The sequence below is a fragment of the Oryzias latipes genome, chromosome 13 (genome assembly GCF_053564925.1).
Source record: "Oryzias latipes strain Hd-rR chromosome 13, Olatipes_Hd-rR_3.1".
In the NCBI taxonomy this organism is placed as follows: Eukaryota; Metazoa; Chordata; class Actinopteri; order Beloniformes; family Adrianichthyidae; genus Oryzias; species Oryzias latipes.
The window spans coordinates 6,192,794-6,216,660 of NC_136249.1; the positions used below are offsets into that span (position 1 = coordinate 6,192,794).

Below are 23,867 nucleotides of genomic sequence, written 5' to 3' on the forward strand. Positions count from 1 at the left end.
CGAACTCGTGACCAAAGGATTTCATCAGCTTGGACAGCGCTACACAAGCCACAGTTTGATTGGCTGACTATGCTGCAGTAGCTGCAATTTGATTGGCTGTTCCGTGTTACAGGTATATACGGCTGGCCCCCGCGTGTGAGGCGAACGTGATAACCACTACACTACAGAAACCTTAGTGGTTGATACTTTAAAATAACACACCTTGTTGATGACTTTAGAGAAAAGAAGGGCCAAGGTATGTGCGTAAAACAACAATTGCGGACGCTCCAAAGCCTGTGTGATCTTGTACACTAACAAGTTGTTTTACAAGATGTCTGAGAGGCTGAATGAAGGTGTTCAGGTCCCCCAGAAATTTGTATCATTCTCCAGCAATTAAATGAAGAACGCATTGGTAGATGGTGATACTACCATATGTGTTTGATGCTTGTAATTCTAGCCCAGTAAAGATGAGACCCACAGGATTACACCTTTGAACCAAATGTTGTATTTCCTCTTTGAGTCTAAGAACTTGGGGAAAGTGCTTGTGGAATAGACAGAGAAATGGATATTGTCATGGAATCTGTTGACCCTGTGCCACTCCAAGCTTTTCAGAGCAATTATGCAATGGTGACAGCATGAAGGTACAAGTTTGGCATTTGCTAGCTACCAGTGGAGAATGCCTTTGGCCAGTTTGGGGATTGAACCCACGACCTTGGCGTTATTAGCACCACGCTCTAAACCATCTGAGCTAACTGGCCTTTCACAGCATGTTTGCTTGTCGTTAGAGACATGATCAGCAAATAAGTTCTGTTCCAAAAGCAACCCTACAAAACTGTCATATCTCCAGACGTCTCCAATTTAAGAAGTAAACACATGCTTCAGCCCAGTTTAGAGCTGGGGACCTTTCGCGTGTTAAGCGAACGTGATAACCACTAGACTACAGAAACCTTTCATGTTGCTGGACTTACTTTTTGGATCAGGTAAGAGAATATGAGGAAGAAACATTGCGTGAAAGCCAAAATTTGGAGTTAAATTCTTTATCCATTTTAATTCAACATGAGGTTCCAATGATTTATCTTGGGAATGTGAGCCCGGTTCTATTGCCTTGAGATGAGGAAAGTCTTCCATATGCATGATTTGTAGCTTGAAATAAATGGACAATACTTTCTTCACTCAGTTTTGTATAAGCAATGTCAGACCACGGCATGTTGTGACTTGATTAGTGGAAGGTACATCATGAGCAAAGAAATGCTGTAGCGCTGTGTTTATTGTCTGGTCTACAAATGGTTTGTCTGTATTTCTTTTCATCAAATGAATGTTTCTGCCCAGTTTCGAGCTGGGGACCTTTCGCGTGTGAGGCGAACGTGATAACCACTACACTACAGAAACCTTAGTGGTTGATACTTTAAAATAACACACCTTGTTGATGACTTTAGAGAAAAGAAGGGCCAAGGTATGTGCGTAAAACAACAATTGCGGACGCTCCGAAACCTGTGTGATCTTGTACACTAACAAGTTGTTTTACAAGATGTATAAGAGGCTGAATGAAGGTGTTCGGGTCCCCCAGAAATTTGTATCGTTCTCCAGCAATTAGATGAAGAACGCATTGGTAGATGGTGATACTACCATATGTGTTTGATGCTTGTAATTCTAGCCTAGTAAATATAAGACCCACAGGATTACTCCTTGGAACCAAATGTTGTATTTCCTCTTTGAGTCTAAGAATTTGGGGAAAGTGCTTGTGGAATAGACAGAGAAATGGATATTGTCATGGAATCTGTTGACCCTGTGCCACTCCAAGCTTTTTAAAGCAATTATGCACTGGTGACAGCATGAAGGTACAAGTTTGGCATTTGCACATGTGCTAGCTACCAGTGGAGAATGCCTTTGGCCAGTATGGGGATTGAACCCATGACCTTGGCGTTATTAGCACCTCGCTCTAAACCATCTGAGCTAACTGGCCTTTCACAGCATGTTTGCTTGTCGTTAGAGACATGATCAGCAAATAAGTTCTGTTCCAAAAGCAACATTAGGAAACTGTCATATCTCCAGACGTCTCCAATTTAAGAAGTAAACACATGTTTATGCACAGTTTCGAGCTGGGGACCTTGCGCGTGTTAGGCGAACGTGATAACCACTACACTACAGAAACCTTTCATTTCGCTGGACTCACTTTTTGGATCAGGTAAGAGAATATGAGGAAGAAACATTGCGTGAAAGCCAAAATTTGGAGTTAAATTCTTCATCCTTTTCAGTTCATCATGAGGATCCAATGCTTTTTCTTGGGAATGTGAGCCCGGTGCTATTGCCTTGAGATGAGGATTTTCTTCCATATGCATGATTTGTAGCTTGAAATAAATGGACAATACTTTCTTCACTCAGTTTTGAATAAGCAATGTCAGACCACGGCATGTTGTGACTTGATTAGTGGAAGGTATATCATGAGCAAAGAAATGCTGTAGCGCTGTGTTTATTGTCTGGTCTCCAAATGGTTCGGCTTTATTTCTTTTCATCAAATGAATGTTTCTGCCCAGTTTCGAGCTGGGGACCTTTCGCGTGTGAGGCGAACGTGATAACCACTACACTACAGAAACCTTAGTGGTTGATACTTTAAAATAACACACCTTGTTGATGACTTTAGAGAAAAGAAGGGCCAAGGTATGTGCGTAAAACAACAATTGCGGACGCTCCGAAACCTGTGTGATCTTGTACACTAACAAGTTGTTTTACAAGATGTCTGAGAGGCTGAATGAAGGTGTTCAGGTCCCCCAGAAATTTGTATCATTCTCCAGCAATTAAATGAAGAACGCATTGGTAGATGGTGATACTACCATATGTGTTTGATGCTTGTAATTCTAGCCCAGTAAAGATGAGACCCACAGGATTACACCTTTGAACCAAATGTTGTATTTCCTCTTTGAGTCTAAGAACTTGGGGAAAGTGCTTGTGGAATAGACAGAGAAATGGATATTGTCATGGAATCTGTTGACCCTGTGCCACTCCAAGCTTTTCAGAGCAATTATGCAATGGTGACAGCATGAAGGTACAAGTTTGGCATTTGCACATGTGCTAGCTACCAGTGGAGAATGCCTTTGGCCAGTATGGGGATTGAACCCATGACCTTGGCGTTATTAGCACCTCGCTCTAAACCATCTGAGCTAACTGGCCTTTCACAGCATGTTTGCTTGTCGTTAGAGACATGATCAGCAAATAAGTTCTGTTCCAAAAGCAACTTTAGGAAACTGTCATATCTCCAGACGTCTCCAATTTAAGAAGTAAACACATGTTTATGCACAGTTTCGAGCTGGGGACCTTTCGCGTGTTAGGCGAACGTGATAACCACTACACTACAGAAACCTTTCATTTCGCTGGACTCACTTTTTGGATCAGGTAAGAGAATATGAGGAAGAAACATTGCGTGAAAGCCAAAATTTGGAGTTAAATTCTTCATCCTTTTCAGTTCATCATGAGGATCCAATGCTTTTTCTTGGGAATGTGAGCCCGGTGCTATTGCCTTGAGATGAGGATTTTCTTCCATATGCATGATTTGTAGCTTGAAATAAATGGACAATACTTTCTTCACTCAGTTTTGAATAAGCAATGTCAGACCACGGCATGTTGTGACTTGATTAGTGGAAGGTATATCATGAGCAAAGAAATGCTGTAGCGCTGTGTTTATTGTCTGGTCTCCAAATGGTTCGGCTTTATTTCTTTTCATCAAATTAATGTTTCTGCCCAGTTTCGAGCTGGGGACCTTTCGCGTGTCAGGCGAACGTGATAACCACTACACTACAGAAACCTTAGTGGTTGATACTTTAAAATAACACACCTTGTTGATGACTTTAGAGAAAAGAAGGGCCAAGGTATGTGCGTAAAACAACAATTGCGGACGCTCCGAAACCTGTGTGATCTTGTACACTAACAAGTTGTTTTACAAGATGTCTGAGAGGCTGAATGAAGGTGTTCAGGTCCCCCAGAAATTTGTATCGTTCTCCAGCAATTAGATGAAGAACGCATTGGTAGATGGTGATACTACCATATGTGTTTGATGCTTGTAATTCTAGCCCAGTAAAGATGAGACCCACAGGATTACACCTTGGAACCAAATGTTGTATTTCCTCTTTGAGTCTAAGAACTTGGGGAAAGTGCTTGTGGAATAGACAGAGAAATGGATATTGTCATGGAATCTGTTGACCCTGTGCCACTCCAAGCTTTTTAAAGCAATTATGCACTGGTGACAGCATGAAGGTACAAGTTTGGCATTTGCACATGTGCTAGCTACCAGTGGAGAATGCATTTGGCCAGTATGGGGATTGAACCCACGACCTTGGCGTTATTATCACCACGCTCTAAACCATCTGAGCTAACTGGCCTTTCACAGCATGTTTGCTTGTCGTTAGAGACATGATCAGCAAATAAGTTCTGTTCCAAAAGCAACCCTACAAAACTGTCATATCTCCAGACGTCTCCAATTTAAGAAGTAAACAAATGCTTCTGCCCAGTTTAGAGCTGGGGACCTTTCGCGTGTTAAGCGAACGTGATAACCACTAGACTACAGAAACCTTTCATGTTGCTGGACTTACTTTTTGGATCAGGTAAGAGAATATGAGGAAGAAACATTGCGTGAAAGCCAAAATTTGGAGTTAAATTCTTTATCCATTTCAATTCAACATGAGGTTCCAATGATTTATCTTGGGAATGTGAGCCCGGTTCTATTGCCTTGAGATGAGGAAAGTCTTCCATATGCATGATTTGTAGCTTGAAATAAATGGACAATACTTTCTTCACTCAGTTTTGTTTAAGCAATGTCAGACCACGGCATGTTGTGACTTGATTAGTGGAAGGTACATCATGAGCAAAGAAATGCTGTAGCGCTGTGTTTATTGTCTGGTCTCCAAATGGTTCGTCTTTTTTTCTTTTCATCAAATGAATGTTTCTGCCCAGTTTAGAGCTGGGGACCTTTCGCGTGTGAGGCGAACGTGATAACCACTACACCACGGAAACCTTAGTGGTTGATACTTTAAAATAACACACCTTGTTGATGACTTTAGAGAAAAGAAGGGCCAAGGTATGTGCGTAAAACAACAATTGCGGACGCTCCGAAACCTGTGTGATCTTGTACACTAACAAGTTGTTTTACAAGATGTCTGAGAGGCTGAATGAAGGTGTTCAGGTCCCCCAGAAATTTGTATCATTCTCCAGCAATTAGATGAAGAACGCATTGGTAGATGGTGATACTACCATATGTGTTTGATGCTTGTAATTCTAGCCCAGTAAAGATTAGACCCACAGGATTACACCTTGGAACCAAATGTTGTATTTCCTCTTTGAGTCAAAGAATTTGGGGAAAGTGCTTGTGGAATAGACAGAGAAATGGATATTGTCATGGAATCTGTTGACCCTGTGCCACTCCAAGCTTTTCAAAGCAATTATGCAATGGTGACAGCATGAAGGTACAAGTTTGGCATTTGCACATGTGCTAGCTACCAGTGGAGAATGCCTTTGGCCAGTATGGGGATTGAACCCACGACCTTGGCGTTATTATCACCACGCTCTAAACCATCTGAGCTAACTGGCCTTTCACAGCATGTTTGCTTGTCGTTAGAGACATGATCAGCAAATAAGTTCCGTTCCAACAGCAACGCTACGAAACTGTCATATCTCCAGACGTCTCCAATTTAAGAAGTAAACACATGTTTCTGCCCAGTTTCGAGCTGGGGACCTTGCGCGTGTTAGGCGAACGTGATAACCACTACACTACAGAAACCTTTCATTTTGCTGGACTCACTTTTTGGATCAGGTAAGAGAATATGAGGAAGAAATATTGCGTGAAAGCCAAAATTTGGAGTTAAATTCTTCATCCTTTTCAGTTCATCATGAGGATCCAATGCTTTTTCTTGGGAATGTGAGCCCGGTGCTATTGCCTTGAGATGAGGATTTTCTTCCATATGCATGATTTGTAGCTTGAAATAAATGGACAATACTTTCTTCACTCAGTTTTGAATAAGCAATGTCAGACCACGGCATGTTGTGACTTGATTAGTGGAAGGTATATCATGAGCAAAGAAATGCTGTAGCGCTGTGTTTATTGTCTGGTCTCCAAATGGTTCGGCTTTATTTCTTTTCATCAAATGAATGTTTCTGCCCAGTTTCGAGCTGGGGACCTTTCGCGTGTGAGGCGAACGTGATAACCACTACACTACAGAAACCTTAGTGGTTGATGCTTTAAAATAACACACCTTGTTGATGACTTTAGAGAAAAGAAGGGCCAAGGTATGTGCGTAAAACAACAATTGCGGACGCTCCGAAACCTGTGTGATCTTGTACACTAACAAGTTGTTTTACAAGATGTCTGAGAGGCTGAATGAAGGTGTTCAGGTCCCCCAGAAATTTGTATCATTCTCCAGCAATTAGATGAAGAACGCATTGGTAGATGGTGATACTACCATATGTGTTTGATGCTTGTAATTCTAGCCCAGTAAAGATTAGACCCACAGGATTACACCTTGGAACCAAATGTTGTATTTCCTCTTTGAGTCAAAGAATTTGGGGAAAGTGCTTGTGGAATAGACAGAGAAATGGATATTGTCATGGAATCTGTTGACCCTGTGCCACTCCAAACTTTTCAAAGCAATTATGCAATGGTGACAGCATGAAGGTACAAGTTTGGCATTTGCACATGTGCTAGCTACCAGTGGAGAATGCCTTTGGCCAGTATGGGGATTGAACCCACAACCTTGGCGTTATTATCACCACGCTCTAAACCATCTGAGCTAACTGGCCTTTCACAGCATGTTTGCTTGTCGTTAGAGACATGATCAGCAAATAAGTTCCGTTCCAACAGCAACGCTACGAAACTGTCATATCTCCAGACGTCTCCAATTTAAGAAGTAAACACATGTTTCTGCCCAGTTTCGAGCTGGGGACCTTGCGCGTGTTAGGCGAACGTGATAACCACTACACTACAGAAACCTATCATTTTGCTGGACTCACTTTTTGGATCAGGTAAGAGAATATGAGGAAGAAACATTGCGTGAAAGCCAAAATTCGGAGTTAAATTCTTCATCCTTTTCAGTTCATCATGAGGATCCAATGCTTTTTCTTGGGAATGTGAGCCCGGTGCTATTGCCTTGAGATGAGGATTTTCTTCCATATGCATGATTTGTAGCTTGAAATAAATGGACAATACTTTCTTCACTCAGTTTTGAATAAGCAATGTCAGACCACGGCATGTTGTGACTTGATTAGTGGAAGGTATATCATGAGCAAAGAAATGCTGTAGCGCTGTGTTTATTGTCTGGTCTCCAAATGGTTCGGCTTTATTTCTTTTCATCAAATGAATGTTTCTGCCCAGTTTCGAGCTGGGGACCTTTCGCGTGTGAGGCGAACGTGATAACCACTACACTACAGAAACCTTAGTGGTTGATACTTTAAAATAACACACCTTGTTGATGACTTTAGAGAAAAGAAGGGCCAAGGTATGTGCGTAAAACAACAATTGCGGACGCTCCGAAACCTGTGTGATCTTGTACACTAACAAGTTGTTTTACAAGATGTCTGAGAGGCTGAATGAAGGTGTTCAGGTCCCCCAGAAATTTGTATCATTCTCCAGCAATTAGATGAAGAACGCATTGGTAGATGGTGATACTACCATATGTGTTTGATGCTTGTAATTCTAGCCCAGTAAAGATTAGACCCACAGGATTACACCTTGGAACCAAATGTTGTATTTCCTCTTTGAGTCAAAGAATTTGGGGAAAGTGCTTGTGGAATAGACAGAGAAATGGATATTGTCATGGAATCTGTTGACCCTGTGCCACTCCAAGCTTTTCAAAGCAATTATGCAATGGTGACAGCATGAAGGTACAAGTTTGGCATTTGCACATGTGCTAGCTACCAGTGGAGAACGCCTTTGGCCAGTATGGGGATTGAACCCACGACCTTGGCGTTATTATCACCACGCTCTAAACCATCTGAGCTAACTGGCCTTTCACAGCATGTTTGCTTGTCGTTAGAGACATGATCAGCAAATAAGTTCCGTTCCAACAGCAACGCTACGAAACTGTCATATCTCCAGACGTCTCCAATTTAAGAAGTAAACACATGTTTCTGCCCAGTTTCGAGCTGGGGACCTTGCGCGTGTTAGGCGAACGTGATAACCACTACACTACAGAAACCTTTCATTTTGCTGGACTCACTTTTTGGATCAGGTAAGAGAATATGAGGAAGAAACATTGCGTGAAAGCCAAAATTTGGAGTTAAATTCTTCATCCTTTTCAGTTCATCATGAGGATCCAATGCTTTTTCTTGGGAATGTGAGCCCGGTGCTATTGCCTTGAGATGAGGATTTTCTTCCATATGCATGATTTGTAGCTTGAAATAAATGGACAATACTTTCTTCACTCAGTTTTGAATAAGCAATGTCAGACCACGGCATGTTGTGACTTGATTAGTGGAAGGTATATCATGAGCAAAGAAATGCTGTAGCGCTGTGTTTATTGTCTGGTCTCCAAATGGTTCGGCTTTATTTCTTTTCATCAAATGAATGTTTCTGCCCAGTTTCGAGCTGGGGACCTTTCGCGTGTGAGGCGAACGTGATAACCACTACACTACAGAAACCTTAGTGGTTGATACTTTAAAATAACACACCTTGTTGATGACTTTAGAGAAAAGAAGGGCCAAGGTATGTGCGTAAAACAACAATTGCGGACGCTCCGAAACCTGTGTGATCTTGTACACTAACAAGTTGTTTTACAAGATGTCTGAGAGGCTGAATGAAGGTGTTCAGGTCCCCCAGAAATTTGTATCATTCTCCAGCAATTAGATGAAGAACGCATTGGTAGATGGTGATACTACCATATGTGTTTGATGCTTGTAATTCTAGCCCAGTAAAGATAAGACCCACAGGATTACACCTTGGAACCAAATGTTGTATTTCCTCTTTGAGTCTAAGAATTTGGGGAAAGTGCTTGTGGAATAGACAGAGAAATGGATATTGTCATGGAATCTGTTGACCCTGTGCCACTCCAAGCTTTTTAAAGCAATTATGCACTGGTGACAGCATGAAGGTACAAGTTTGGCATTTGCACATGTGCTAGCTACCAGTGGAGAATGCATTTGGCCAGTATGGGGATTGAACCCACGACCTTGGCGTTATTATCACCACGCTCTAAACCATCTGAGCTAACTGGCCTTTCACAGCATGTTTGCTTGTCGTTAGAGACATGATCAGCAAATAAGTTCTGTTCCAAAAGCAACCCTACAAAACTGTCATATCTCCAGACGTCTCCAATTTAAGAAGTAAACAAATGCTTCTGCCCAGTTTAGAGCTGGGGACCTTTCGCGTGTTAAGCGAACGTGATAACCACTAGACTACAGAAACCTTTCATGTTGCTGGACTTACTTTTTGGATCAGGTAAGAGAATATGAGGAAGAAACATTGCGTGAAAGCCAAAATTTGGAGTTAAATTCTTTATCCATTTCAATTCAACATGAGGTTCCAATGATTTATCTTGGGAATGTGAGCCCGGTTCTATTGCCTTGAGATGAGGAAAGTCTTCCATATGCATGATTTGTAGCTTGAAATAAATGGACAATACTTTCTTCACTCAGTTTTGTTTAAGCAATGTCAGACCACGGCATGTTGTGACTTGATTAGTGGAAGGTACATCATGAGCAAAGAAATGCTGTAGCGCTGTGTTTATTGTCTGGTCTCCAAATGGTTCGTCTTTTTTTCTTTTCATCAAATGAATGTTTCTGCCCAGTTTAGAGCTGGGGACCTTTCGCGTGTGAGGCGAACGTGATAACCACTACACCACGGAAACCTTAGTGGTTGATACTTTAAAATAACACACCTTGTTGATGACTTTAGAGAAAAGAAGGGCCAAGGTATGTGCGTAAAACAACAATTGCGGACGCTCCGAAACCTGTGTGATCTTGTACACTAACAAGTTGTTTTACAAGATGTCTGAGAGGCTGAATGAAGGTGTTCAGGTCCCCCAGAAATTTGTATCATTCTCCAGCAATTAGATGAAGAACGCATTGGTAGATGGTGATACTACCATATGTGTTTGATGCTTGTAATTCTAGCCCAGTAAAGATTAGACCCACAGGATTACACCTTGGAACCAAATGTTGTATTTCCTCTTTGAGTCAAAGAATTTGGGGAAAGTGCTTGTGGAATAGACAGAGAAATGGATATTGTCATGGAATCTGTTGACCCTGTGCCACTCCAAACTTTTCAAAGCAATTATGCAATGGTGACAGCATGAAGGTACAAGTTTGGCATTTGCACATGTGCTAGCTACCAGTGGAGAATGCCTTTGGCCAGTATGGGGATTGAACCCACAACCTTGGCGTTATTATCACCACGCTCTAAACCATCTGAGCTAACTGGCCTTTCACAGCATGTTTGCTTGTCGTTAGAGACATGATCAGCAAATAAGTTCCGTTCCAACAGCAACGCTACGAAACTGTCATATCTCCAGACGTCTCCAATTTAAGAAGTAAACACATGTTTCTGCCCAGTTTCGAGCTGGGGACCTTGCGCGTGTTAGGCGAACGTGATAACCACTACACTACAGAAACCTATCATTTTGCTGGACTCACTTTTTGGATCAGGTAAGAGAATATGAGGAAGAAACATTGCGTGAAAGCCAAAATTTGGAGTTAAATTCTTCATCCTTTTCAGTTCATCATGAGGATCCAATGCTTTTTCTTGGGAATGTGAGCCCGGTGCTATTGCCTTGAGATGAGGATTTTCTTCCATATGCATGATTTGTAGCTTGAAATAAATGGACAATACTTTCTTCACTCAGTTTTGAATAAGCAATGTCAGACCACGGCATGTTGTGACTTGATTAGTGGAAGGTATATCATGAGCAAAGAAATGCTGTAGCGCTGTGTTTATTGTCTGGTCTCCAAATGGTTCGGCTTTATTTCTTTTCATCAAATGAATGTTTCTGCCCAGTTTCGAGCTGGGGACCTTTCGCGTGTGAGGCGAACGTGATAACCACTACACTACAGAAACCTTAGTGGTTGATACTTTAAAATAACACACCTTGTTGATGACTTTAGAGAAAAGAAGGGCCAAGGTATGTGCGTAAAACAACAATTGCGGACGCTCCGAAACCTGTGTGATCTTGTACACTAACAAGTTGTTTTACAAGATGTCTGAGAGGCTGAATGAAGGTGTTCAGGTCCCCCAGAAATTTGTATCATTCTCCAGCAATTAGATGAAGAACGCATTGGTAGATGGTGATACTACCATATGTGTTTGATGCTTGTAATTCTAGCCCAGTAAAGATTAGACCCACAGGATTACACCTTGGAACCAAATGTTGTATTTCCTCTTTGAGTCAAAGAATTTGGGGAAAGTGCTTGTGGAATAGACAGAGAAATGGATATTGTCATGGAATCTGTTGACCCTGTGCCACTCCAAGCTTTTCAAAGCAATAATGCAATGGTGACAGCATGAAGGTACAAGTTTGGCATTTGCACATGTGCTAGCTACCAGTGGAGAACGCCTTTGGCCAGTATGGGGATTGAACCCACGACCTTGGCGTTATTATCACCACGCTCTAAACCATCTGAGCTAACTGGCCTTTCACAGCATGTATGCTTGTCGTTAGAGACATGATCAGCAAATAAGTTCCGTTCCAACAGCAACGCTACGAAACTGTCATATCTCCAGACGTCTCCAATTTAAGAAGTAAACACATGTTTCTGCCCAGTTTCGAGCTGGGGACCTTGCGCGTGTTAGGCGAACGTGATAACCACTACACTACAGAAACCTTTCATTTTGCTGGACTCACTTTTTGGATCAGGTAAGAGAATATGAGGAAGAAACATTGCGTGAAAGCCAAAATTTGGAGTTAAATTCTTCATCCTTTTCAGTTCATCATGAGGATCCAATGCTTTTTCTTGGGAATGTGAGCCCGGTGCTATTGCCTTGAGATGAGGATTTTCTTCCATATGCATGATTTGTAGCTTGAAATAAATGGACAATACTTTCTTCACTCAGTTTTGAATAAGCAATGTCAGACCACGGCATGTTGTGACTTGATTAGTGGAAGGTATATCATGAGCAAAGAAATGCTGTAGCGCTGTGTTTATTGTCTGGTCTCCAAATGGTTCGGCTTTATTTCTTTTCATCAAATTAATGTTTCTGCCCAGTTTCGAGCTGGGGACCTTTCGCGTGTGAGGCGAACGTGATAACCACTACACTACAGAAACCTTAGTGGTTGATACTTTAAAATAACACACCTTGTTGATGACTTTAGAGAAAAGAAGGGCCAAGGTATGTGCGTAAAACAACAATTGCGGACGCTCCGAAACCTGTGTGATCTTGTACACTAACAAGTTGTTTTACAAGATGTCTGAGAGGCTGAATGAAGGTGTTCAGGTCCCCCAGAAATTTGTATCATTCTCCAGCAATTAGATGAAGAACGCATTGGTAGATGGTGATACTACCATATGTGTTTGATGCTTGTAATTCTAGCCCAGTAAAGATTAGACCCACAGGATTACACCTTGGAACCAAATGTTGTATTTCCTCTTTGAGTCAAAGAATTTGGGGAAAGTGCTTGTGGAATAGACAGAGAAATGGATATTGTCATGGAATCTGTTGACCCTGTGCCACTCCAAACTTTTCAAAGCAATTATGCAATGGTGACAGCATGAAGGTACAAGTTTGGCATTTGCACATGTGCTAGCTACCAGTGGAGAATGCCTTTGGCCAGTATGGGGATTGAACCCACAACCTTGGCGTTATTATCACCACGCTCTAAACCATCTGAGCTAACTGGCCTTTCACAGCATGTTTGCTTGTCGTTAGAGACATGATCAGCATTAAGTTCCGTTCCAACAGCAACGCTACGAAACTGTCATATCTCCAGACGTTTCCAATTTAAGAAGTAAACACATGTTTCTGCCCAGTTTCGAGCTGGGGACCTTGCGCGTGTTAGGCGAACGTGATAACCACTACACTACAGAAACCTTTCATTTTGCTGGACTCACTTTTTGGATCAGGTAAGAGAATATGAGGAAGAAACATTGCGTGAAAGCCAAAATTTGGAGTTAAATTCTTCATCCTTTTCAGTTCATCATGAGGATCCAATGCTTTTTCTTGGGAATGTGAGCCCGGTGCTATTGCCTTGAGATGAGGATTTTCTTCCATATGCATGATTTGTAGCTTGAAATAAATGGACAATACTTTCTTCACTCAGTTTTGAATAAGCAATGTCAGACCACGGCATGTTGTGACTTGATTAGTGGAAGGTATATCATTAGCAAAGAAATGCTGTAGCGCTGTGTTTATTGTCTGGTCTCTAAATGGTTCGGCTTTATTTCTTTTCATCAAATGAATGTTTCTGCCCAGTTTCGAGCTGGGGACCTTTCGCGTGTGAGGCGAACGTGATAACCACTACACTACAGAATCCTTAGTGGTTGATACTTTAAAATAACACACCTTGTTGATGACTTTAGAGAAAAGAAGGGCCAAGGTATGTGCGTAAAACAACAATTGCGGACGCTCCGAAACCTGTGTGATCTTGTACACTAACAAGTTGTTTTACAAGATGTCTGAGAGGCTGAATGAAGGTGTTCAGGTCCCCCAGAAATTTGTATCATTCTCCAGCAATTAAATGAAGAACGCATTGGTAGATGGTGATACTACCATATGTGTTTGATGCTTGTAATTCTAGCCCAGTAAAGATGAGACCCACAGGATTACACCTTTGAACCAAATGTTGTATTTCCTCTTTGAGTCTAAGAACTTGGGGAAAGTGCTTGTGGAATAGACAGAGAAATGGATATTGTCATGGAATCTGTTGACCCTGTGCCACTCCAAGCTTTTCAGAGCAATTATGCAATGGTGACAGCATGAAGGTACAAGTTTGGCATTTGCTAGCTACCAGTGGAGAATGCCTTTGGCCAGTTTGGGGATTGAACCCATGACCTTGGCGTTATTAGCACCACGCTCTAAACCATCTGAGCAAACTGGCCTTTCACAGCATGTTTGCTTGTCGTTAGAGACATGATCAGCAAATAAGTTCCGTTCCAAAAGCAACCCTACAAAACTGTCATATCTCCAGACGTCTCCAATTTAAGAAGTAAACACATGCTTCTGCCCAGTTTCGAGCTGGGTTAGGCGAACGTGATAACCACTACACTACAGAAACCTTTCATTTTGCTGGACTCACTTTTTGGATCAGGTAAGAGAATATGAGGAAGAAACATTGCGTGAAAGCCAAAATTTGGAGTTAAATTCTTCATCCTTTTCAGTCCATCATGAGGATCCAATGCTTTTTCTTGGGAATGTGAGCCCGGTGCTATTGCCTTGAGATGAGGATTTTCTTCCATATGCATGATTTGTAGCTTGAAATAAATGGACAATACTTTCTTCACTCAGTTTTGAGTAAGCAATGTCAGACCACGGCATGTTGTGACTTGATTAGTGGAAGGTATATCATGAGCAAAGAAATGCTGTAGCGCTGTGTTTATTGTCTGGTCTCCAAATGGTTCGGCTTTATTTCTTTTCATCAAATGAATGTTTCTGCCCAGTTTCGAGCTGGGGACCTTTCGCGTGTGAGGCGAACGTGATAACCACTACACTACAGAAACCTTAGTGGTTGATACTTTAAAATAACACACCTTGTTGATGACTTTAGAGAAAAGAAGGGCCAAGGTATGTGCGTAAAACAACAATTGCGGACGCTCCGAAACCTGTGTGATCTTGTACACTAACAAGTTGTTTTACAAGATGTATGAGAGGCTGAATGAAGGTGTTCAGGTCCCCCAGAAATTTGTATCATTCTCCAGCAATTAGATGAAGAACGCATTGGTAGATGGTGATACTATCATATGTGTTTGATGCTTGTAATTCTAGCCCAGTAAAGATAAGACTCACAGGATTACTCCTTGGAACCAAATGTTGTATTTCCTCTTTGAGTCTAAGAATTTGGGGAAAGTGCTTGTGGAATAGACAGAGAAATGGATATTGTCATGGAATCTGTTGACCCTGTGCCACTCCAAGCTTTTTAAAGCAAATATGCACTGGTGACAGCATAAAGGTATGAGTTTGGCATTTGCACATGTGTTAAATACCAGTGCAGAATGCCTTTGGCCAGTATGGGGATTGAACCCACGACCTTGGCGTTATTAGCACCACGCTCTAAACCATCTGAGCTAACTGGCCTTTCACAGCATGTTTGCTTGTCGTTAGAGACATGATCAGCAAATAAGTTCTGTTCCAAAAGCAACGCTACGAAACTGTCATTATCCAGACGTCTCCAATTTAAGAAGTAAACACATGTTTCTGCCCAGTTTCAAGCTGGGGACCTTTCGCGTGTTAGGCGAACGTGATAACCACTACACTACAGAAACCTTTCATTTCGCTGGACTCACTTTTTGGATCAGGTAAGAGAATACGAGGAAGAAACATTGCGTGAAAGCCAAAATTTGGAGTTAAATTCTTCATCCTTTTCAGTTCATCATGAGGATCCAATGCTTTTTCTTGGGAATGTGAGCCCGGTGCTATTACCTTGAGATGAGGATTTTCTTCCATATGCATGATTTGTAGCTTGAAATAAATGGACAATACTTTCTTCACTCAGTTTTGTATAAGCAATGTCAGACCACGGCATGTTGTGACTTGATTAGTGGAAGGTATATCATGAGCAAAGAAATGCTGTAGCGCTGTGTTTATTGTCTGGTCTCCAAATGGTTCTGCTTTATTTCTTTTCATCAAATGAATGTTTCTGCCCAGTTTTGAGCTGGGGACCTTTCGCGTGTGAGGCGAACGTGATAACCACTACACTACAGAAACCTTAGTGGTTGATACTTTAAAATAACACACCTTGTTGATGACTTTAAAGAAAAGAAGGGCCAAGGTATGTGCGTAAAACAACATTTGCGGACGCTCTGAAACCTGTGTGATCTTGTACACTAACAAGTTGTTTTACTAGATGTATGAGAGGCTGAATGAAGGTGTTCAGGTCCCCCAGAAATTTGTATCATTCGGAAGGACTTCCGGTGTTGTCGAATGGAGTAGACGTGTGTGTCCGAGCTTCCCACCTTTATTGACTTCTACTAAGCCACCTAACTAATTAGTTAAAAATTTGCCCTACAACAACTAATTCAACGGATCACCTAAGTAATCATGTCCAAAAAAACCAGAAGAGATGAACAGGAGAAGGAGGAAGCGGCCGGTATTAGCGCATTCACTGCTGTCCTGACTGCTAAGCTAGCGGAAACTAAGTCCGAGCTTCTTGCTGAAATAAAGGACACATACGTATGGAGTTAATTCAGTCTCAATAATCAGAAATGCACACAACCTGTTTTACAAATGCACACGCTCCGATTCACAAATGTCATTTTATGCAAACGTGAAAAATAAATTCGGAAATACACACCCTGTGTTTCACAAACACACAGATTGTGTTTCACACATGCACACTAAATGTTTTACAAATGCACAATAAGTGTTTCTCACAAATGTGCACACTGTTTTTCACAAAAACATTTTAGAAATTCACAATAAATGTATCAGAAATGCACAGTAAGTGCTTCACAAACGTGATTTTTAGGTACACATGTGATGTGAACTCACAGATCATTCGAACTGCAGACTGTGCATTCAAAATCCCGTTCTCATTTGTGAATCTCCCCGTGTGTGTGAGAGATTTTTCTACGGTGAATATTGAGACTCATCTGACGGAGCGGGTCAACTAATGTCACCATTGGCTAGTGAATCTGTCAATCAAACTCATCGGGAAAGCAGGCGGGTTCGCTTTTAGCCAATCGTATGGCCCCTTACACTTTCTCTACGCTTTCTGCGGGTGGCAAAAGCCCCGCCCATATTTGATTCTGTACCAGTCGGTCGTTAGCGTGTTAGCCTTAGCATGGCTTGTCGGTTTATTGCCTTCGGTTGTCAAAAATTACTGGCTTGTGCAACTTTTCAGTGGACCTGGAAGCAAGGCAACATTGGTTGAATGCAGTGACATTGAATCCATCGAACTCTGTACTGGTCATGAGATTTAAAATGAACGTTTCACTCGGGATTGTTTGTACGTTATTCTCTTAGCTTTCATGCTAGCGTCATTTCAACACTCAGACACGGTTTTGATCATATGAAGGTGGAGGAGAAAAATCTTCAACTTCCACAGGTTTTGTGGAGAAACTGGCATCACTTTGCTCCGTACCACGCAGTGGGACTACATTACCTCAAGTTCATCTCACTGTCAATCACAGACGCCCAATATACACCTCCCCTGCTCAGCCCGAAGTCACTTTGCTTGACCTTAATTTTATTTTTTTAATAACTCAAATGTCAGTGATTTTATATTGTAACCATATACATATACACATCTTGGCCAGGTCACCCTTGCAAAAAAGATCCTCATCTCTCTGGGTTTTATAGCTGGTTAAATACTACACAACAAAAGATGGTCATAGAACAACAAAGTGCAAACATTCACCCTTTATTGCAGAGTAAAATTCAGTGAAAACATGGACAGATTAAAACATCAAAATTTAAGCAAATGTGGGATCTCTACTGATTTGAATTTTATTTAAACTGGAACTAATTTTCATAACATCCTTACATACAATGAAGTCCCTTGAACAATACAGCAGTATTGATTTGAACTCTGTCTTGCTCCCCTCAGTCTCTCTTCTTCTGTATGTAATTATGTCACCTAAATTAAGTTCTAAACACACTGGACAGTAAAGATGTAGGTCAACTCCCAAACGGTCTGAATTCCACAATGGATTGATGTCGTCTTGCAGTTCCAACATTTGTGGACCCAAAAGGGGACTGTCCCATACCAGGACATTGATCCCAGGATGAGGTTCAGTCATGGATCCACTCTCCTCCCATTCAATCTCTGGAACCAGCATACCCTGACCCTGTTGTAATATAAACCAGTAACACTCACGAAGACATCTCACCAGAGGGGCTCAATCCTGTATTTGGAAAAAAGCAAAAAGAAATATTATATTGTCAGATTTATTTTTAATACATCATTCACTTTTATGTATCAGGGCTCCAGACTAACTTTTTTCACTAGGAGCATAGTGGCCCCTAACTGAAAATTTTAGGGGCACAACCAGAAAATTTAGGGGCGCATACCGTAAATCAACATTCTAACCAAATCTACTAATTTCCACTGTATTACTAATAAATACTTTAATAATAGATGCAGAAATTACAATGTGCTGTTTCTAATTCAGTGTCATATTTTATTCTGCACTTTTGAAGATGCAACAAGAAGGTAAACTGACATCACCATCGCTGTCACGACAGTACAACTAAGTAAAAATAGTTAAAAAAATACCATACATTTAGAATAAAAAAAAGTTTTTAGTAACAAGTGATTACCGTAGTAACCTTTCGTAATTTCACAGTTTCAAACAATACTTAAATGTATGTAAATATTAGAGGATTGAAATTCATGTTGGTGACACCAAATAGGTTCAGCCAAGATGCACAATAAGCGTGTTTGAGATCACCCAGATGGACGCAACACTGCACAGATCACCTGGGGCCTGTTTCAGAAAGGAGGTTCAACCAACTCTGAGGTTGAACTTGAACTCTGAGTTGGTCAATCGGGAGATTAACAACTCTGAGTTTTCTGTTTCAGAGAAGCTGATCGGAGTTAGGTCAATCAACTCTGAGTGGACTGATTCGGAGTTAAGCGTGCGCACCGCGACTATAAGAAGCCATTATCAATGGAGCGCAGATATCACGAGTCACCATGGCAACCGTGAAAAAAAGAGGTCTGCATATTTTTCTCCAGCTGAACTTGACGTGCTGCTGCAGAGTTACAGTGAATATGAGCACATATTCCAGAAGAAAAGCAACACCGCTGCATCTGCAAAACAGAGACAGTTAGCGTGGAAAACATAGCTGCTCAAGTTAATGCGTAAGTTTGCATTTAAATCATTGTTATAAAATATTGGCTGTAATAACTTTTTAAATAGCGTAAGGAGTGAAATAAAAAATGGTGATATTTAGGTGTACTTTTGAAGTCTCATTCCTGGTGTAAATGCATGAAATGCTGCATAGTGTACAGAACCAATCTGGGGGAAAATGCATTTAACGTCGGTAATGTTTAGAGGACTTTTTTGTTAACATTCCCCTCTTGCAAACGTTGGTCAGTTTAATATTAATACATGCAATTGTGTTTTTAAAAGTGAACTTTTGTCTACTGTTGAACCTTTCGCTGCGCGAAGACTTCTCCTTTCTTTTCTCTCGTCTTTCCGACCGTGGTCAGAAGCGCAGGGGAGATTTCCTTCAGGGCCGAAGGGAATTCTCCTTCGGGGTTCACTTCCCGTCGGAAACCCTCAACCTCCAGAGCGGATTAAGAATGACTCCAAAACAGTTATTCTGGGAATGACACCTTGTCTTTATTTAACTAAGTGCTCCATCCTCCGAACACACAATATATACCACGCACACACCTTCGCTCCGTGCTCACCCCCCCCCCCCCCCCCCCCATCTGCACCTGCAATCGCACCCCGCTCAGCACACACACACTGCAACACTACCCTTGTATTGATCAAGTGGTATAGGTTTATATGGGATTAAGAAAGTAAGCAGTACTACTAGCAAATTGTGTTTCCAAAAAGTAATTGTTACATTAATCTAATCCAATGTCCCTGATTTCATTTTCATGTAGATGCAATCCTGCAGGAATTAAAAGAACATGGCAGCAGCTAAAAATGAAGTATATATATATATAAACATAATTCAATCAGGTCAAATTTGAGTATGTCATGGATGTAAGCTTTGTTGACAATATTTGACATATGAAACATCTACATAGCAATACCTAATGTTGTTTTCATTGTATATATGGAATTGACTGCAATGAAAAACGGTAACGCTCAAACAAAAACGTATGGAGCAATGACAAAAAATTGAGTCTTCTCAAAATCCTCACACGACGTAAATGTAATTCTCTAGGAATTAATGCAGCCTCCTCGTCTATTGGGTCCTCCAAAAAAGGACAAGCCATTCTTGTCACTTGTCTCTGTGTGACGGAAATTTGGGCAATGAAGGTTAAAGCAAAAAATACCGCTTCGTCTTTAAAAAGGGGAGGGGACCGGCAGAAACCTTGAGTTTAGAGGATAAAACCTGCTCCCGACCAGGTTAGGTTCACAGAGTAAGTAACCATGGACACTGACTCCGAGTATAAGTTACCTCTCTTTCAGAAACGGGTTTGACTTACTCTGCTTTCTCTGGTTTAACAAACCTCCCATTCTGAAACGGAAAACCCAGGGTTTCCCTGATTTCAGGGTTAACGCACTCAGAGTTTACACTTAACCTCCTTTCTGAAACAGGCCCCTGGTGTGTGACGTATATTTTTGTTTTTGCTCCAACATCACCTGTCAATCAAAACAAAAATATCACGAGAAAGGGGTGAGAGCAAGACACCAATCAGAGCGAACGCAGCTGGAAATTTAGTATTGAACTGACTAAAAGCTGCCCTACAGACTACAAAACAATGCATTATGGGACATGCGTCCTGATGGGTTTTTTGTAGTTCACTGATCAATTAAAATAATTTAAAATACCAACTGATTAAAAAAAGGCTACATCCATTACAAAACATTAAAATAATTATAAAAGATGTAATATCACAGCTCATACTTAGGGGGAGAGGCATATTAAAACGAAATTGAATGTTAAGGACAACTCCTAATTCCTGGTCTCTTTCAGTCTCGCTGCAGCTTCGACTTCATGCGAGTTTGAGACCCCTGCTGTACACTCTGTCACTGGTACACTAGCTGCAGGTCGGAAGAACGAATCAATAGTTCGCTTGCTCATAGCTCAGACGCACATATCAGGTTGTGATGATATTTGTCTCCGTTTCCTTCCCACAGATGTTTACGCGCGCTCGATTATCTCTAGGCCCCGCCCCTCCACATATTTTAGCCACTTGCAGTGACTTTCCCTATTCTTCTCAGACGCATTGGCCGCCTCAGGCATCACTCAATGAAACGCGAGTGTGTGCTCGCGTGTGCTCCAGTCTCATGAGTATTCGCGCGAGTGTGTGTGTCTGCCTGCGTGCGTGTGCGCTCGCGTCTCATTGATGATTTCATCTCTCATTTCATCGATCATTGACGTGCTCCTTTCATGTTTAATGTATAAAAAATACGGAGGGTGGAGGAGGCAAATTTACTGGTAGCACATGTGCGACTGGGTGTAAAATTCAGTCGCACACTCTCAAATTTTGGTCGCAAAATGCGACCAAATGGACGCAGTCTGGAGCCCTGTGTATATATTAAAGCTTCTAAAACTAGGTTCAACTCACCGTTGATTGTGTGTACACTTTTCCCACAATGAAGCCGTTTGTGTCAGTTGTACGTACTGTGAGCATTAACTCGGCTATGCCCACATTTCTCCTCCGTGATCTCCTCTCACCCCGACAATAACATGAAAATCATGTCTCAAACACATAATTACAAATGCATCGCCAATACGGTACACATCAGTTTAAAATGTAATGTTCTTATGTACGTTGCCAATAAGTAGAATTTCTAGGTTAAAAAATTGCAGGAGTGGGTTACATGTATCTCTGGGGAAAAAATTGAGGCGAGAGAGACTGTTAAGGGGGGGTAAAATGTTATTCATGAGGGGAAAGAGTTTTAGAGTTGCCTTTGTTTTCAGAGGAGTCTAAAAAAGGTTATTTTATTTTTGTACAAATAACCAAGTACTTATACTGCCTGATATGTGAATAAAAGATTTCTTTATGAATGACATGAATACCTCAGAGGAAAGCCATAAACGTTCACAGCGTCACTGAAGAAGGCCAAGTGGGTGTCTGCACAGTTGTTGTCTGCTATCTTCAGGTACAGGATACATGGAATACAAGTACAAATACTTTCAACTGTCAGATATTTACAGGGGCAAAAATGCTAAATTCCCAATTGACAGGTAAAACAGTAATACAATAGGATGATAAAATATGAAATAGAATAGAATAGAAGGGTATTTAATAATCCCTGAGGAAATTTTTTAAAAATGGCCATCTTAAAAAAACACATAAACACACATGCATTACAAATAGAAATATCACAAAATAAAAAGATTGATAAAAAAGGTAAATAATTGGAAAATCAGTGGGTAAAATTAAAAGAAATTACTTGTAAGATGCCCTGCCAGAGAGTTTTATTGCCTGATGGCACGAGGACCAAAAGATTGTCACGCTGTCACGCTTCAGTAATTCCTAGAGAATAAATAAAAACACAACAAACATGGATTAGATCATTTAGCTGTCTGATCTTAAATTACATAATTTTCAAATATATGAAAGGGGAATTTTTTTAAAACACTCTTGCTATGATAACTTGAGCTTGTAGTAAAGAACACCTTTAAAAAAAAATCAGAGACAAGACACTGATCACAGGAAGCCTGTGAGTAATACTTACAGTAACTTCTACTCTAATCACTGTTGACAGCTGATTTCTCCCATCCGCCCTTTCTGTGACTACTTATCGACTACAAAACAGCCTAAAAACATAATGTTTGGGATTCTTGTCATTACGTCATTGGAAGTAAAGATACGGGGATTTTAGTGGCTGTCACTCTGACACAATCTCACAGGGCTGGTCATCACAATGAATACGGGTTCTAACGTTAGAAACTTAATGAGGCTTCTTTCATTCAACAGTGGATTCATGTATGTTATATTTAAAAAATGCCGTTTTCATGAATGTCATATGAATTAACTTTGTTGCACAGTCCACCCCGTCTTATTAAAGTCTGGGTTGTGAAAATGCTGTGTCTAACTTTAACCCGGATCGCGTTTACATAAAGGCAGCACACGGAACAACTAGCTAGTTAGCATAGCATAGCATCAGTGTTTAAACAAATCGCCGTCTCCAAATCAATACTTTTTATTAAACTTTCTTTGCTGCTGTAAATCCGGCATGTTTTCCCCCTTAGTTCTATCTGAATCATGTTAAGAACCTACAGATCATTGGCTATAGACGCTAGCTTGAACCGACACCGGCTTGAACTTCACTCACACTCAAAGGCAGACACAACTTGCACAGGCTAAGCAAAACAAAGCTAAGCTAATTTGCGGTGGGGGTACTCTGCAAACGACTCGGCTGCAGTGTTCATAAAGCATTCACACATGTCACTTGGCAAAGGAGACCGCTTCAACTTAGTATTCAATAACATTACAGGACGTACGACGAGGGAATGATCAAATAAATGCATTACTTACGGGCTGAGACTGATCCCGTTCAGAAGACCTCTCCGCCATGTTTGCCGCCCGCGTCCTTTCAACTGCTGTGCTGAACAGCTCCCTCCCTCGTCACTTTGAAAGTGAGGAGTGTAAGGGGCCATTCGATTGGCTAAAAGCGAACCCGCCTGCTTTGCCGATGAGTTTGATTGACAGATTCACTAGCCAATGGTGACATTAGTTGACCCGCTCCGTCAGATGAGTCTCAATATTCACCGTAGAAAAATCTCTCACACACACGGGGAGATTCACAAACGAGAACGGGATTTTGAATGCACAGTCTGCAGTTCGAATGATCTGTGAGTTCACATCACATGTGTAACTAAAAATCATGTTTGTGAAGCACTTACTGTGCATTTCTGATACATTTATTGTGAATTTCTAAAATGTTTTTGTGAAAAACAGTGTGCACATTTGTGAGAAACCCTTATTGTGCATTTGTAAAACATTTAGTGTGCATGTGTGAAACACAATCTGTGTGTTTGTGAAACACAGGGTGTGTATTTCCGAATTTATTTTTCACGTTTGCATAAAATGACATTTGTGAATCGGAGCGTGTGCATTTGTAAAACAGATTGTGTGCATTTCTGATTATTGAGACTGAATTAACTCCATACATACGCAAGGTACGAG

The 23,867-nt window shown here is 41.1% G+C and overlaps 1 protein-coding gene, 1 long non-coding RNA gene and 18 other non-coding genes across 21 annotated transcripts in view; all 20 read right to left on the reverse strand.

The window, feature by feature from the left end:
• The window catches only part of LOC101159213 (dehydrogenase/reductase SDR family member 13), a 336,613-nt gene that overhangs the window by 127,467 nt on the left and 185,279 nt on the right, over window positions 1–23,867 (reverse strand). The window lies entirely within an intron of this gene.
• Window positions 1,296–1,368, reverse strand: trnav-cac (transfer RNA valine (anticodon CAC)). Its single transcript has one exon. It is a non-coding gene; the product is annotated as a tRNA-Val (tRNA).
• Window positions 2,501–2,573, reverse strand: trnav-cac (transfer RNA valine (anticodon CAC)). Its single transcript has one exon. It is a non-coding gene; the product is annotated as a tRNA-Val (tRNA).
• trnav-gac (transfer RNA valine (anticodon GAC)) lies at window positions 3,706–3,778 on the reverse strand. The gene has a single exon. It is a non-coding gene; the product is annotated as a tRNA-Val (tRNA).
• On the reverse strand, window positions 5,674–5,746 carry trnav-aac (transfer RNA valine (anticodon AAC)). Its single transcript has one exon. It is a non-coding gene; the product is annotated as a tRNA-Val (tRNA).
• Window positions 6,116–6,188, reverse strand: trnav-cac (transfer RNA valine (anticodon CAC)). The gene has a single exon. It is a non-coding gene; the product is annotated as a tRNA-Val (tRNA).
• trnav-aac (transfer RNA valine (anticodon AAC)) lies at window positions 6,879–6,951 on the reverse strand. The gene has a single exon. It is a non-coding gene; the product is annotated as a tRNA-Val (tRNA).
• Window positions 7,321–7,393, reverse strand: trnav-cac (transfer RNA valine (anticodon CAC)). Its single transcript has one exon. It is a non-coding gene; the product is annotated as a tRNA-Val (tRNA).
• trnav-aac (transfer RNA valine (anticodon AAC)) lies at window positions 8,084–8,156 on the reverse strand. Its single transcript has one exon. It is a non-coding gene; the product is annotated as a tRNA-Val (tRNA).
• trnav-cac (transfer RNA valine (anticodon CAC)) lies at window positions 8,526–8,598 on the reverse strand. The gene has a single exon. It is a non-coding gene; the product is annotated as a tRNA-Val (tRNA).
• Window positions 10,494–10,566, reverse strand: trnav-aac (transfer RNA valine (anticodon AAC)). Its single transcript has one exon. It is a non-coding gene; the product is annotated as a tRNA-Val (tRNA).
• Window positions 10,936–11,008, reverse strand: trnav-cac (transfer RNA valine (anticodon CAC)). The gene has a single exon. It is a non-coding gene; the product is annotated as a tRNA-Val (tRNA).
• trnav-aac (transfer RNA valine (anticodon AAC)) lies at window positions 11,699–11,771 on the reverse strand. Its single transcript has one exon. It is a non-coding gene; the product is annotated as a tRNA-Val (tRNA).
• trnav-cac (transfer RNA valine (anticodon CAC)) lies at window positions 12,141–12,213 on the reverse strand. Its single transcript has one exon. It is a non-coding gene; the product is annotated as a tRNA-Val (tRNA).
• trnav-aac (transfer RNA valine (anticodon AAC)) lies at window positions 12,903–12,975 on the reverse strand. The gene has a single exon. It is a non-coding gene; the product is annotated as a tRNA-Val (tRNA).
• Window positions 13,345–13,417, reverse strand: trnav-cac (transfer RNA valine (anticodon CAC)). Its single transcript has one exon. It is a non-coding gene; the product is annotated as a tRNA-Val (tRNA).
• On the reverse strand, window positions 14,529–14,601 carry trnav-cac (transfer RNA valine (anticodon CAC)). Its single transcript has one exon. It is a non-coding gene; the product is annotated as a tRNA-Val (tRNA).
• Window positions 15,291–15,363, reverse strand: trnav-aac (transfer RNA valine (anticodon AAC)). Its single transcript has one exon. It is a non-coding gene; the product is annotated as a tRNA-Val (tRNA).
• trnav-cac (transfer RNA valine (anticodon CAC)) lies at window positions 15,733–15,805 on the reverse strand. The gene has a single exon. It is a non-coding gene; the product is annotated as a tRNA-Val (tRNA).
• LOC144996768 (uncharacterized) lies at window positions 17,444–23,848 on the reverse strand. 2 transcript variants are annotated; one of them, XR_013659595.1, is made up of 4 exons: window positions 23,217–23,848; window positions 22,129–22,211; window positions 21,752–21,828; window positions 17,444–17,880 (listed from the first exon to the last, which is right to left on the reverse strand). It is a non-coding gene; the product is annotated as an uncharacterized LOC144996768 (long non-coding RNA). The 2 variants fall into 2 exon arrangements; XR_013659594.1 differs by lacking the exon at window positions 17,444–17,880 and having other exon boundaries at window positions 19,749–21,828.